We start from the raw sequence: 12,359 nt of genomic DNA, 5'->3' as shown, positions 1-12,359 counted from the left end.
TAGGAAAGTGATCGTGGGCATTGACTAACGGAGTAGAGAACGGTCAACTCACGGACAGGTTTAGTTATTCGTGACTTAAAAATTTCCTTTCTTTTTGGTATAATATATATTTATATGGGAAAAGAAGAAGAAGGAAAAGGGAGCGAGAAGGAAAAAAGAAGAGAGTATAGCTCAGCTACAGCAGCGAAACCCAAAAGTTCAGCCTCTATTTCCACATTACAATATGCATCGTTAAGGAAACGATTGAAGGATCAATTGAGGCACATACCTGACATAGAGATCCATTACATTTACAAGCGGACAGAAAGATGCAGTTAAAGAACAATTTTCTTAGCAATTATGAGGTTTATCAGATTTACCAATTAATTAAATGTGCTCATAAGTACTCATAAAGGTGCAGTGAAAACTGTCTATCGCTTAAAAAGGTTTTTCTATTAGTCGAAAATTGTTAAGTAAATTTCAGAGTGTATTTCCACCTGTGATATCTGTAAGCAGACGAAAGCACCGAACCAAATGCTTAAGTCACCTATGGGCCACTCACCAATCTTTGTTCGATCCTTTCAAAGATTATATCTATATTTATTTGGTCCTTATCCTAGATCGTTTTCTGGTCATATTGACATTATAGCTGTTCAAGATCTTTTCTCCAAGTTTCACTTCTTCGAACTTATCAAAAAGTTTAATGCCTAAAATATAGTTACTTTTCTATAAAAGCGTGTATTTCACATTTTTGATGTACGTGGGTCAAATACGACCGACAATTCAAGTCATCCATATTCAAGTCCTTGTGAATGAAAGAGTAAACAGATATGTTGTAACAGTCATCAGAGCGCACAATAAGGGCTCTGAATGAGGCTAGAATGAGAAGTAGTCATAACTTATGCCTTCAAGAGATCGTAGGCTTGTCTCCTTGCTATGGCCTATTTAGATAAAACGTGCTAAGTGGCGACAAATCATATGCATGTTAAGAAATCTCGACCTTTTACCAGCTTCTTTCTTTATCTAAAGTTGTTGTCTACATAAATTGTAGGACAACCTTGCAGTATCACTATAAGACAGATCAAGACATCAATCATGCCTCTTCTGAAACTGAATTTTTATGATTAATGCTTTCTTTTTATATTGTTTTCAATATCGCGTACAGTAATAAAAAAAGTTTCTTCACAAATTTTTTAAGTTTTAGATATGAGTTTATTTTAGTTTTATTTTTGTCTCAAACTATTGGTTACTTAACATTAAGTGCAATTTTCAGATTATCTTTAATCTTTAGTGTAGGCCAAATTTCAACTTCTTTTTTCTCTCAAAATATCGATCACTCAACATCAAAAAAAAAAAATATTTTTCATCGAGACAAGGCAATACAACGCAGTGGCGTTTTATTTTTAATCGATTATCCGTATTTTGTTCGTTTGCTTATGTCGCAAGTCGATTGCTACCTTCTCTTTTTCTTTGATAACCCATCCTTTTATTATTTACCCATGCAGCCATCGTTAATTAAAACTATCTTTATTTTGTATAATTTATGTGCAACACAACGTCAACGCCAAACAAAATGTTAATCGTTCTTAATTACTTTAATCATTCTCTAATCTTTAAATCATTTAAATCATTTTCTCGTGCGAGAATTTAATGCTTGGCTGAATACTTTTTAAAAAAAAAGGAATGAAACAATATTGCTAATCTAAAATCTCATGTCGTATTGGAAAGATTAATCTCAGAATATAGTCGTACATAACATTTTATTGTGTGGGGCCTAGCACTGTGTCATGGATCATGCCTCCAATAACCAATCGCTTTCTGCACCCTTTTTCTGTTTCATGTCGGAGTTCTTTTTTCCGGAGAGTAGTGTGCCAGAATATTGATCACACATTGAATTCACGACTCTCGCAAGTTTTGTTAAAGTGGCCTGCATTATAGCTCACTTGGGGGCACTATCGGAAACCAGGGCTTCTTTTTCTTTAATATGTCTTGCAATGGCGCCGAATTCTTCATCTGGCGTGAATCTAATGTCCTGCCTTACACCTGTTAGCGGCATTTATGCAGCCTTGCTTTTCTTTGAGAACAAAGTGCCGACTGTTTTCTTTACAATCTCTGGATACGTTGGTTGGCTCAAATGTTTAGTGTTCTTCATTACCAATTTGTATGCCAGGTCTCTTGAGTTCTCCACTGGCTCTTCGATCCGATTCCTGGAGCAGTTTTTCTTGCTGACCATTATCAGTTTTTTAAATTGTTTACGTCTTCTTTCGTATTCCATTTGATAGCTGAGATAATCCTTCTCGGCCGAGCTTTTAGTTAGGCAATATTGTCGATTCACCAGTAAACTGGATATTTCCGCTGGTAGAAAGATCATCTTGCTATTGATTCATAATTCGCTTCATAGTTTATATAGCCAAGGTATTTTTCAAGTTTCTGGCTTCTGCTTCTTTCAGCATGCGCCCAAGTAGCTCCTTGTATGGCAATTCTCCTTTAGACTTGGGGTCCGAGAGAGGCTGTTTCGCAATCTCCGCATGTTGGCTCTACTTTAGCGCTCATATTTCTAAAATGTCGCGTGGTTTATACCCTATGTCTTCCACAAAGGAATGCCCATTGCAGAAGCACGACCGTCTCCGTTAAATGTATTTTTAAAGCATGCATATATCCTTTTACTACTCAAATCAATCGCCCAGACCTGCGATAACTATAAAATGTTCTCCACGTACACCGCTGCATGGGACTTCTATTTGCAATTCAATTTCTTCTAATAAGGGAATGATTTTCAGAATTACTTTGTTCTTTTCGAATATCACAACAAAGCGCAGCTTCTTGCTTGGTGGCATTCTTCATTGCCTTTCGGACAGCATTACGCCACCAATTTGTATTCTTCATGGTTCAAGTTGTGCCTTTAAGCATATTATGTCAACTGACAGACTTGCTGTTTCCGCGACGGCTTTCCTATTGACACCACCGCTTCGTTCTTGATACTACGACTGCTGAAGAGCGTCTTGAAGGCTGCTATTAAATTTTCTTGCCGAAGTCATCTCGATTTACTCTTCGTCTGCTTAGCTGTCAGTTTGACGGTGGAATCGTGTTTCAATTATTCATAAACAGTAAATTCCAAGCGTTTTACTTACCTTGGTAACATTTTCGGCATCATATTTGATTTTTTTCAGGATATCGCGGTATATCAACTTGTCTTGTTTGCTTAGTTATAATGACGTCCGTTTCCTCGTTGAATGTGTCGGCATAGTTCTTAACCACACGCACAGTCTCTTGCAAGATCAATCTTGACGGGTGACTTCTCTCTTGGGTCTGCTTTACGGCTAATATTTCTAGCGTTCTTTTTAAACGGCAGCTTCTTTTCGAAGGATCATCTCCTGTTTAACTGTTTTGTTATTATTTCGACTGCTGTTTTGTTGTATTTATGGTTTTTTTTACATTTTTTTAGAGCGGGGCAAGTGAAGGAGTTTCACTGCGCTAAAACGCTATTACCTCCGACGGAAATTCTAAACGTCGTAAACGCTATTATGTAAGTATTGTCGAAGGCAACCACGGCCACACAAAATTAGCCTTTCCTTTCCACCCATTTGCTTATATTGTGGATCACCTTGTAGCTTGTGTCATCTATCTTAGCTGGAACTGTCCCATGCTGTTTACCATGCCACCAAGCTTGCTTAGTATATTCGTTACTTTTTCTCTCACGCTATTTGCCTTTCATTTTTCTTTACTCTGAAGAAACACGCAGCTTTGTTCGAGATAGTGTGGAAGCCACTACATAGACGCATTGTTCATAATCGGTATATGGTCTTGACTTTTTTACGGGCGTGCGCAATAATTTTTTCTGTCGGGGAAAACCAATATTTGCACATCATCCTGCCTAAAATAGTAAACAGTCTTGCTTTCTCGGCACTATACCGAAGTGTATAGCAAACTGCGTATGGACATCGACCATTACGACAAGGTCTTTGATTGCTTAGGACGATATGATGCCGTGACCACCTGCATTCACGCTTATTCCTGCCTGTAGTGAACTGTCTCTTCCTTCTTCGCAGCCGATTGTAATTTATTTGTTTGGAGCCAATCCATTTACCAGTGTAATGTCTTCAGCTCCGGTTTGTTGAATTTCGCTTAACTTCTTACGTATGTCCAACAATTTTTGCACCTCTGCAAACTAGGCAGCTACCCATTGCGTCGTGCAGAATTATCCATTATAAGTCCCGAGCACAGATCGTTAACGAACATCCGCCGTAACTATATATTTTTCGGTACCCTCTGTTGTATCATATAATTGAACCCCCTCGAATAGATAACTGCTTACCATTCGCAATAAGTAAATTCGTAATCTGCTCAGTGCAGCTAATATTTGATTCCAGTTGGTAGAATTAAGGGCATCTTTTATGTCAATCGTTATCAATATTGTAACGGCCGCGAACAAACCTTGGGTAGGGTGTCTGTCGGTCTGTGTCAACCGCAAGCGGCGCAATAACGGCATGCCGTTAGACAAAATCATGCGATTTTGTGGTACCGCAAGTAAATCGCATGATCTTGCGGTATATGTGTTTATTTTTTTTTTTCCTTTTTGATCTCCTTACTTACAAGTACAGGCAAAATCGTATGATTTTGCGGTACCTTTGCTTGCTTTGACAAGTACAGGCAAAATCGTATGATTTTGCGGTACCTTTGCTTGCTTTTGCAAGTACAGGCAAAATCGTATGATTTTGCGGTACTCCTTTTTTTCCTTTTGCTCTTGCAAGCATAGGCAAAATCGTATGATTTTGCGGGATCTATGCTTGCTCTTGTGAGAGTAACGGCAAGCCGTTATAGAGAGAGAGCAACAGGAAGAAGAAGAGGGAAATGAAGTAAAAAGGAGAAGTCTGTCTGCGTTTCAAAAATTGAAGTCAGAGGGAATAGTTCTGAGTTGAAGTCAGTCGGAGTCAGGCTCTCGCTGAGTGCGGTTCTTGTTATTTACAGCAGTTCTGATAACATTTCACATAGTACTTGCCTTTTATTGTTGCTTTTGTTAATTTAAAGGAAAAAAAAAAAAGGAACAAAAGTGGTAACAGCAAGAATGGTGTAGAAAGAAATATGCTTTTGTTAATTTAAAGGAAAAAAAGAGGAACAAAAGTGGTAACAGCAAAAATGGTGTAGAAAGAAATATGCTTTTGTTAATTTAAAGGAAAAAAAAAAGGAGCAAAAGTGGTAACAGCAAAAATGGTGTAGAAAGAAATATGCTTTTGTTAATTTAAAGAAAAAAAAAAGGAAAACAAAGGGTGAAAAGGAGGAATGTAAAGGAAAATTCTAGAACAGCTTTTTGTCCCTAAAACGAGGAAGGAGAATAATCAAGAGGACAGTTCTGTTAACATTTCATATAATACTTACTTTTTATTGCTGTGTGTATAAGTGGTAACAGCAAAAATGAAAAGGGCGATGTCAAAGAGTACGTGTTGTTGGTTTTCTTTACTTTGCCTTCATTAAGCAAATAATGTAATTGTAATTAAATAGACAAAAAAAAAAAAGAAAAAGAACAAGTTGATGTGACGGAGATCCGCGTTGTGTTTTTTGATTCCAATATAAAGAAGAGGAAACTTTCCATTGTGTGCTATTGCACCTACGTACATATGAAGATTTATTCAAGGAAAGAACTTTACCAACCAAAGTCAAATCCTAGACATAAGTTTGTGTTACATACCTCAAACCCATGCATGTGAATAATTATCAAAAGAAAAACTTTTTTCAAACATTGTATTTTCTTTACGCAAGCCTAGGAGTAATCAAAGGCAACAAATTGTAAACAACTGAAAGTAATTAAAAGAATAAAAAAAAAAAAAAGGAAGCAAAAATTAACAAGATGTTTTCTCTATTCGGCACTGTGGTAACAATTTAGTGAGTGTTTTTTTTCTCTGGCCTGCTTCACCATACGTCCCACAACTAAGGAGTGACGGAAATAGTGCAAAGGAAATAAATAAAATCAAAAGAAGGTGAACAGCGACAGCAACAGCGACGTGTTAATTATCAACAGCATTTACGGCCACAGCCGGCAATCACCGATAGGGTGTCGCATCCACCATTCTCAGCCTTTGGTTATCCTGTGAAGCATCCGCCTGCAGTTGTTAGAGATTCACCCGTAGAACGGCAGAAGCGACAGCAACGGCAACAATTTATTGGGGGCATTGTGATAGCTGCAGCCGACAGTGAAAGTGGTAATATTCATCAAGCGAACGATCACCATCACCACCACCACCATACTTGTACTGTAAGTTATGTTACTTTTTCTTTTAAGATACCTAACTCTGTTGTTCCCCATGAGGGGTTAAGCGTGCGCTGCCACCGCTGTGGCTGAGGTGTAGGGGCGTGCATCTGGTGGCCATGTAGGGCCGACGCTAGACGGTGACCGACTGACTCACTGGTGACAGACGCACAGCAGGAGACCGACCGAACCTTTTCGTTTCTTTTAGTTTGATTTTTTTTTCTATTGTTTTTTTTTCTCTTCCTTTGTCTAAAGAAAAAAATTTAAATCCTCCGCGGCGAGGAAAGAAAAAGAGTTTCATGACAATATGTAGTAGTCTATTTTACAAACCCGCCTTCAATGGTCTTATGAGTAACACTACGTATCTCTTTTAACGCATCTATGATAGAACAATTTTGTCCATCATATATAGGGGCAGTAAAAACAGACGCTTTGGTAGCACGACAAACTCTGCGTCCTACGATCTGTGTTAGGAAGTATAGCCGCATCCAAACGTAGACTTGGAGAAGAGCGTCTGTCTGTGTTCCGCTGCAATCTTTATGATTTGGTGTGGGATTCCGTCTGCCCCCAACGTCTAGTTGTTGCTCAGCTCGTTTGCCACCAGCTTAATGTCATCCGAATTAATATTAAATAGCGATTCTTCAACATTGCGGTTTCCTGCGCGCCATCACCCTTTAAAGAATGTTTTGATCAAACAAAGAGCTTGATGATCCCTACATTACGAAAAGACTTTAAATGTGTTTGGTTAAACCTATACTTGTTGTGTGGTCTCCTATAGGTGCTACGTAGATTCAATTGAATCTGTTCAAAAGCAATTTTGCTATTTGCCCTTAGAAATTTGGGTTGGGATCCGTTTGCCTCTCTTCCTCCCTATGAAAATAGGTTGCTTCTGCTGTCCTTACCGTCTCTTGAGAAACGTAGGTTTGTTCTTGGCGTTTCCTTTGTAATCAAAGTAATAAATGGTGCTATTGACTCGCCTTCATTACTGGGTGAAATAAGCTTTAATGTCCCTAACCGCTTCTCTAGGCACTTTATCTTGGTTAAGCTTAGTCAACGTAAATATAATTATGAGCTGTTCAATCCGCTCAGAGTCGTTTGCAAGAACCTAAATGAAGTCTACCACTTATTCTCGTTAACGGACTCTTTAATGTCCATTAAAGCAACATTGCTTAATACGCGTAATTTACCTATGTCGTACTTAAACTAGCTTTTATCCTTAAAAAGTCGTTACGATTCGAAAATGAATTATTGTTAATTATTATCGGTTGCCAGGCTTATGCATGTTTGCGATGGCTTAGGAGTTCATTTGCAATTTCGTCCTGTACCGGTTGTAAGTGCAGCTCTATGCTGATAGTGTACATGCTTTTTTTCTTTTTTTTTTCTTCTTATTTGTTTTATTATACTTATATAAAAATTTATTATATTTCTATAAAATAAATAAAAATAAAATGAGCACACTTCCTTTATGAAAAAGGGGTCACTTGAAAACTCCGCCCTACCGCCCTTTAGCGTTGCCATAATCAGATGGTGCCCTCATAGATTTTATTCCGCATCGTCAATTAATTGTTTGAAATCTGCAATTTTATTTCATTTTAGGGGAACTTTTATTGCTGTGAAATGCCTTCTCTTAGCCAAGTATTGGCACCGGATTATCGTATAATGCTCACTTTCAGTGTACATATCACCAACTTATCATTCACTGGTTAGTTAACCTCAAAAATAAAATTTTTAAATAAACAAAAAAAAGAGGGGAGGAAGAATACAAATATAAAAGCTATTCCCCAACGCTTTTCCAATTTCAATACTATTGTAAATAATACAAAAAGCTTCTGTCATGATAATATAGTTGGATTAAGGCGTTATGGTTAAGATAAGTTGTGTACTTCTGTTTGCAAAAAAAAGAAATAAATAAGAAGAACAAAAAAAGGATATCATTGTTTTATAAATTCTTGCGGCAAAAGCAGTTTTAATTGTGAAAGAAACTTCTTGAGAAAAAAAGGGGAAAATCGAAGGAATCTAAGATTTTTGATGCTGTAAATGGCTGAAGCGAGAAACGCAAGCTTAGTAGGATGGACATGTGCTACTGTACAAGGAATTTATAAAATCAATGTATCAAAGTTACTTACGCCACTGCTATGTATACCAATGCAGGGAATAGACTCCATAAACTACGGTGCATAAATTTATTCGGTACCATACGCTATACGAAAGAGGAAGAGGAGAAAGCTTGGTCATGCAGCGTCTACATCCTCTGCAGGCAGCCAGTGAAGCAGTCATTATCATCTTGCTACATCACCAGCAAGAAATCAGGTTGTAGTTCTTTTATCTTAACTTTTTTTTTATTTTACTCGCATGTAAAATGAAATAGATTAAGGAAAAAAGAACAATGCTTGGCTATCGGTATACCCTACTGCTGAAGCGAAGTATGGGTCAGTGTGCGTTTGAGTGAGGGCAAGGAGACAGGGAATATAGACTAACGGACTCCGAATGAACCAACGAACAGCGGATAGCGCAGACAACTCTTTTTTCTTACTTTACTGCTTTTTGATTTATTTTTTTATTTTGTTTTTGTCTAAAGGCATGTCAATTCGTAAAATTTCTTAAGCTAGGCCGTTGGCAAGGTACCAAGAAACTACCGGCAAACGTAGTGTGTATTATCGACCCTGTTCCATTTTTCTCATGCGTATTTTTTTGCCTTCATTTAATAGGATCGCATCCTGATTTCATTTAAGCCCTGCTTAAAGTTATGTTACGGTTGGGGTGCCTTTTATCCCCTTCTATCGCCCATGCATTAAAATCTCCAACAATTATTATTCGTTTATAACCATTATCCTCTGTAATCATTGCCTCCCCTGCTTTCCAAACACCAATAAATTTGAACTTGGTGTGAACTAACAAGTGAACATGAAAATCTCATTTATTTTAACCATCACATTGTATTAGCCGTATAATATGCCGCAAAACCAAACTGCAGGCCTCTGGCTTGCCTTTGTCCTCGCATAACACCTTCTTTACCTCGGACGTCAGTCGTCCTTTAATTCTACACATTGATGATCTCGGCTCGGTAATTACATATACCCATATCTTAATGGACGCTGAACCTGTTTTCTCCTTTGTCTTTGTAATTGCAGTCGTATCAGCTTCAATTGACTTGCATTTGATTACATATTGCTCATTAAATGTTATGAATTTAAAGCAAGAAGATTTCTTTCTTAAGAAGGAAGACATTCAATATTGAGTATTTCATTGATTCTTACAAGTTGGAAAACGTAGATTCGTAAATCGGTTTAGAGATTCTATTCGGCCAATATATGTTGAGCATTCTGTAACGAAGGCGTGTGTTTGCGGTAGAGCAATTTGGCGAGACTCTTTCCTCCCTCTCCTCCTCTCACCCGCCACACCTTGTTCCAATAATAAAAACAAACATAAAAAGCACAAAAGGTCGATTCCATGTAGGAAGAATCGCATCACCCCATTACCCTGTCCCTTGTCCAGTCTATCGTCTGTAGGTCAGTACCGAGTCCGTTGGTGACCGTCTGGAGTCCTCCCTACAGTGCCATCATGCGCGCGCCCCCTTCACCTCAGCCACAGCGGTGGCAGTTCGCACTCAGCCGCACATCGGGGACAACAAAAAAAGGAACTAAACGAACTAGATGACTTACAATACCTGGTGCAATTGGTGTCGGTGTAGTGTCTGCTGCGGTAGCTGCTACATCGGCGGTTCCTCCTCCTTACAGTCTCTCGCTCTTATTCGCCCCTTTTCCTCCTCCTCTTTACTTTTTTATGTTGCTCCTTAGTGTAATCCAAAACGTTTGTTTCGATGAATTTCTATCACGAATTTTACTGACGATCAGTGATAAATGTCACATTACTGCTGCTGTTGTTGTTATCGTTGTGCTTGCTAATTGAGCTCATTTCGTTCTACTCGTTTAATTTTTACTCCAAGCGAAACAAAAATAATCACTCCATTCACTTTAGATTTCTGCCTTTTTTTTTGTAACAAGAAGTTTATTTAATACAAAATTTCCATTATTTTAGCTTATTTACATTCTCCTTAATGTTTACTAGTTCCGCGAAAGCTATTAAACTAAAAAGTTTGTTTTATACCGAATTTCCATAATTTTGCCTGATTCACATGGATTTTTCTTCAGTATTTTTTTGTCATTTTACATTTTATTATTTTTTTTCTCTTTATGCGGCTTCTAGTTTATAAGAATTTTGGATTTTTCTGAAATATTTCCTTTGCCATTTTGCTTATTTTTTTTTTCTACACAGTTTCTTTACATGATTTGCACACACTCATTCGTGCATGCGTTTTTACATTGTATATATGGAAATTTATCAAAAAAAAAAGATAGCAGCATTGTTGATTTCATTATGGATTTTCATTGACATTTTACTTATTTTTTTTCTAGCAAAAGCACAATTTCTTTGCATAATTTGTGTACACTCATTCGTACATGCATTTTTTTTGTATTATATATTTGGAAATTTACCAAACAAAATAACAGCTTTGCTGATTTCATTACTTTTTGTTCTTTCACTCGATGCAAGCAAAACCTTTTTCAACATTTAACAATTATTTTAGTCCCACCGACTTGTATTTCTTTTATATAGTTCTAGTTAACAATTTCTTTTACGTTATTACTATTTTGCAAAACTGTCAGCTTCAAGCGCGATTTTACCATCTTCACACGCGAACTTCCAAAAGATATCTCCTCTATCTTAGAAACAAAACAAACAGACAGACCTCTCATTCCTGCTCAATTTCTCTCTTCTTCTTTCTGTTGCTCTCTATAGCGGCTTGAAAAAAGGGAATATCGCAAAATCACATGATTTTGCCTGCTCTTGTAAGAGCAAAAGAAAGGAATACCGCAAAATCATACGATTTTGCCTGTTTTAATGAAAAAAGGAAAAAAGAAAAGAATAAACCAATCATATCCCGCAAGATCATGTGATTTATAAACAAAATCACACGATTTTGTCTAACGGCATGCCGTTATTGCGTTACTTGCGGTTGACACAGACCGACAGACACCCTACCCAAGGTTTGTTCGCGGCCGTTACAACTCTTTAAGTAAAGCTTGGTCGACGCTAGGTTTCATGAAGAGGTGGTCCAAAGAGCTGAAAAATCTTTGCATAGACCAATACTTGAGTATGCGCCTGTTGTTGTGTAGATCCAACTCAATCAGTTCCGAAACAATGCTTGGTTGTTGCCATTAAGAATTTGGTTTCGGACTTGATTCTGTTATCCTTACCATCACTTGGGAAACGTGGATTTATTGCTGCAGTCTCCTTCTTAATTAAGTTAACTAGTGGCACTCGATTCACCCACATTACTTGGTGAGATAAGCTCCAATGTCCGTAATCGCTTCTCTGCGCACTTTAAGCTTAGTCAATGTAAATTTAATTATGAGTTGTTCAATACGTTCAAAGTTGTTTGCAGAAATCTAAATTATGGCTATCGCTTAATTTCACAAACGGTCTCTTTAAAGTCCATCAAAGCAACTTTGCTTAATATACGCGATTTGCCTTTGTCGTATTTGAACTAACTTGCAATCTTAACATCTTATTACGATTTGAAAATTAACTAGTGTTGTTTACCGTTATCGTTGGCCAAGCTTTTGCATGTTGGCTTAAGGATTCACTTCCAACCGGGACTTTTACCGATTATGAGCGTCCCTTTGTGCTAGTTGAATACATGTTTTTTGTTGTTTTTTACTTATTTACACATGAACTATTATTTTTTGTTTCTTTATTTTACTTTTTTGTCTTTACTTTGTACTAGTTTTTAATAGTAACAGGATTTAATCTTAAGAGTCAATTGAAATTCACAGTTAATTTATTTTAGTTGACTTTGACGTGTGAGCAAATAATAATTAAAAACTTTGTGAACAATATATTTGGGTGGAATGTAATTGACATAAAAAAAAAGAAAAATCATCAAGTATTTGATAAAACTTTTGCAGATTTTAATCAAAGGAGAATGAAGAAAAATTGTTTTTATTATATGTTTTCTGTAAAATGAGAATATATATATATCTAAATAAAGATAGTTGTCAAAAAACAGTAAAATCAGATAAAGACATATATATTAGTTTGGGGAAAAAGAAATCCATTATTTTTTCGGTAGATG

This window comes from Glossina fuscipes, unplaced genomic scaffold (genome assembly GCF_014805625.2).
Source record: "Glossina fuscipes isolate IAEA_lab_2018 unplaced genomic scaffold, Yale_Gfus_2 106, whole genome shotgun sequence".
NCBI lineage: Eukaryota > Metazoa > Arthropoda > Insecta > Diptera > Glossinidae > Glossina > Glossina fuscipes.
The sequence above is the reverse complement of the archived record's forward strand: the minus strand, read 5'-3'. Positions refer to the sequence as shown.